We start from the raw sequence: 4,131 nt of genomic DNA, 5'->3' as shown, positions 1-4,131 counted from the left end.
ATAGGATGGTGTTCCTTTCAAGCATCTCTTTGATCGTTCTCCTGATTATTCGATGCTTTGTTTGTTTGCTTGTGTTTGTTATGTTCTCCTTGCTCCTCGTGAACGCCCCAAACTGGCCGCTCAGTCTGTTGAGTGTGTTTTCTTAGGATATAGTGATGAACAGAAGGGCTATCATTGTTGGGATCCCATCGGTCGTCGGATTCGTGTTTCTTGGGATGTGACTTTTGACGAGTCTCGTCCCTTATACCCGTGTCCATCTTCCTCGACCTTTTTAATGGAGGATATCTTTTTCCTCACTTTTCCCGACACACCTACCACTCCCGTTGAGACATTGTCTATTTGTCCTGTTGCTCCTGCCTCTTCGACTACTGCAGATCCGACGCCACCATCTCCTATGGTTTCCTCACCTGGCATGTCACCGGACTCTCCACCTTCATCCCCGGTAACTTCCTCCTCTCCATCCTCTGAGTCTACCCCGGCGATTCCTCTTCGTATTCTTCCATCTTTTCCTTAGTATTACACTCGTCGTTCATGTCCTGTGGATGTGTCTACTGATGGGCCATCTTCCTCCTCTCAGCCTACTTATGGCTTACGTCCTCGTCCACTTCCGCATGTTGACCATCTTGGTTTTCCAAGCGTTGGTACTACTGTTCTTAAGCTGACTTCTTATCGTCAAGCTGCTCTACATCTCGAATGGCAGTTTGCGATGGCGGAGGAGCTTGCTGCTCTTGAGCGCACCAACACATGGGACCTTGTTTCTCCTCCCGGTGTTCGTCCAATCACTTGTAAGTGGGTCTACAAGGTTAAGACTCGCTCCGATGGATCTCTTGAGCGCTACAAAGCTCGTCTTGTGACGCGTGGCTTTCAGCAGGAGCATGGTCATTATTACTATGAGACTTTTGCTCTGGTCGCCCATATGACCACTATCCGCACACTTCTTGACGTGGCCTTTGTTCGCCACGGGTCTGTGTCTCAGCTTGATGTCAAGAATGTCTTTCTTAACGGTGAGCTGCATGAGGAGGTTTACATTCAGCCTCCACCTAGGTATTCTGTTCCTGATGGCATGATCTACCATATTTGTCGCTCTCTCTATGGCCTTAAGCAAGCCCCTCACGCCTGGTTTGAGTGTTTTGCCTCTGTGGTGACTGTCGCTGGCTTTTCAGCGATTGCTCATGATCCAGCATTGTTTGTCCACCTTTTAGCTCGTGGTCGGACTCTTCTTCTTCTACATGTTGATGACATGATCATCACTTGCGACGACCCTGAGTACATTACATTTGTGAAGGCTCGTCTTAGTGAGCAGTTTCTTATGTTTGATCTTGGCCCTCTTCGGTACTTTCTTGGGATAGAAGTCTCTTCTACTTCTGACGCCTTTTTTATTTCCTAGCAAAAGTATATCCAGGATCTTCTTGCTCGTCCCACTCTTACTGATGAGCGCATTGTTGAGACTCCCATGGAGCTCAATGTTCACCGTCGTGATACTAATGGTGACCCCTTGTCTGATCCGACGCGTTACCATCATCTTGTTTGGAGTCTTGTCTATCTAGCCGTCACTCATCTGGATATCTCTTATCCAATCCATATTTTGAGTCAGTTTGTCTCTGCTCCGACTTCGGTTCACTATAGTCATCTTCTTCGTGTTCTCCGATATCTTCGTGGCACGATCTCTCACTGTTTGTTCTTTCCCCGCTCCGGTTCATTATAGCTTCAGGCCTTTTCGGATGCTATGTGGGCTAGTGATCCTTCGGATCGCCGTTTACTTTCTGCTTACTGTGTTTTCCTTGGTGGTTCTCTCATTGCCTGGAAGACGAAGAAACAGACCGCAGTTTCCCGTTCGAGTGCAGAGGCTGAGTTGCGAGCTATGACTCTTTTGACAGCAGAGGTGACTTTGTTACGGTGGTTACTTCAGGATTTTGGTGTTTCTGTCACTACACCTACTCTGCTATTGTCTGACAGTACAGGTGCTATTAGCATTGCATGCGACCCTGTGAAGCATGAGCTCACCAGGCATATTGGTGTTGATGCTTTTTTGTGTGCGCTGCTGTGCAGGATCAGGTTATTGCTCTTCAGTGTGTGCCTTCAGAGTTACAGCTGGCGGATTTCTTTACGAAGGCTCAGACTAGCGCACAACATGGCTCTATCTCTCCAAACTCAGTGTTGTTCATCCACCATGAGTTTGTATGTGTGTGTGTGTGTGTGGGGGGGTTAGAGTAGTATATATAGCCATGTAGCCTTTTGTATTACCTCATTGTATAAGGGGTTTCTTGCATATATCCTGCACCTGTACATGTATATATACTGTCCTATGGCCCTGTTGGAATACAAGTTGCATATTCCTAACAGTGCCGACGCTTACCCTTGCACAGGGATTCAGTAGAATAACTGCTAATTAGTCGGGAATTTGAGCCTGGCACCCATGCTAAGCGCCTGCATTGCAGGTGCCCTTATGTTGCTAATAATTTGTAAGCTGCATCATACTAACATTTCAGAGCTAGAAAAATCTGCTCATTTCCTTAGCAAGACAAATCAACAAAGATATATTGGCCACCAAGTACCAACTTTGTGTTAGCTAGCTTAGGATTTTCTGCAGGATAAGAATCTATATCATCTCACATCTTTAGTGCTGTAGTCTATACATGTAGAAAACACACAATAATTACAGTTAATGTACCTTCCTCACAAATCTACTTAATACAGCCGTGCCAACGGCCAAGTACAATTTGTACAATGTCTAGTCTGCTTTTGATATTGTTACCTTTATGTCTACTAAGTTTTGAATGTATATTAAAAATTTCAGAAAACAGATCATCTCAAAGTGTTGATTACTAAGCTCGAAGCAGAAAGCTTTTTCGACATTGATAATGCTTCTATCGATTGGGTACTAACCATAACCACGATTCTGTATTACCATTTGTGAGTTGGCATGCACTAATTGTTTATTTGTTGTAGGAGAAGGAGCGCTTTTCAGAACTTCTGGATCAATTCTGTGGCAAAGTTTTTGATGGACATTCCCTTTTGAAACATTATGTGATCAGAGGAATCATGGTATAACCTTGTATGACTATTATCCTCTTGCATTTCAGATTATTAATGCTAAATTCTACTTGCAAGTGATGTCAGGATTATCGGTCAATCTTGTCGTTGGAGGATAGATCTCAGCCAGATGCTTTCATATTCGTAAGATATTTTGTGTTTCACGATTCTATAAAGTAGTGTATCTTTTAGTGAATAGTATAACTTATTGTTTACTTCCATTAGGTTGTTGGTCGAGTATGTGACCGGTGGCTTGGAAGGTGTGAAAAGGTATTGACTTTTATACATGTACAACTATACTGTTGTCTCGACTGGCATAAGATGACTGGTGAAAGGTGGAAAAGCGTTGTGAAGTGCATTAATGAAAACATTTGTGTCATTATCTCTTTATTTATTTAGTATTTGTCTTGTATGTTTCCCCAGTTTTGGATGGAGACAAGATACCATGAGCACCCCTACTATGACATTGCCAGACGACCCCTAGAAAAGGTTAGAATTTCCATTCTTTTATGATACTTTTATTTAAATAAATATTTTGCAATTGTGCCTAATTATTGTGTTAGGAAAACGAGGCAAGTTAATCTAGGGTATTTGTTTGGTTGAACTGGTTGTTCTGTTGATGTCTATAGGTATTGTAGCTTATATGCAAATAAACTATCTGACTGCAGTATCGATTATGAAATTAAGTTGTATGATTTGGCATTGACATTGCACCTTTTGCTGGCTGTATATTCATCTTATATCTGTGCAGGTCTTTGAAATTGTAAGAAAGCCAGTGCCCTTAGAAGATACTGTGCTGGTCTAATCTCTTGTTGACAGTGACATAGTTGATGTTGGCTAAACTTTAGTGCAATAGGCTCATCAGAGGCTGCTTGAACTGACGTGCACATCTCACAGCATCAATATTTCTATTTTTGTTGTATAATGGTACCATCATGAATTGGGAACACTCGAGCTTATGTAAACCTTGCTGTCCTATTAGGGAGAAATCTTACTTTCAGCGCAAATAATAAAATTCCCCTACAGGTCATTGCCTCATTCTTATTTGGATTGTCAGCACCCATATGATGAACATACAGTATCTGTATGGATTGTCAG

At 42.7% G+C, this 4,131-nt stretch overlaps 1 long non-coding RNA gene across 1 annotated transcript; it reads left to right on the top strand.

The window, feature by feature from the left end:
• The first annotated feature begins 2,989 nt into the window (after positions 1-2,989).
• On the top strand, positions 2,990-3,522 carry LOC119315228. The gene is made up of 4 exons (XR_005152637.1): positions 2,990-3,045; positions 3,121-3,177; positions 3,259-3,303; positions 3,457-3,522. It is a non-coding gene; the product is annotated as an uncharacterized LOC119315228 (long non-coding RNA).
• The last annotated feature ends 609 nt before the right edge of the window (positions 3,523-4,131 follow it).

The sequence above is a fragment of the Triticum dicoccoides genome, chromosome 6A (assembly GCF_002162155.2).
Source record: "Triticum dicoccoides isolate Atlit2015 ecotype Zavitan chromosome 6A, WEW_v2.0, whole genome shotgun sequence".
In the NCBI taxonomy this organism is placed as follows: Eukaryota; Viridiplantae; Streptophyta; class Magnoliopsida; order Poales; family Poaceae; genus Triticum; species Triticum dicoccoides.
This window is presented reverse-complemented; position numbering and strand designations above follow the sequence as displayed.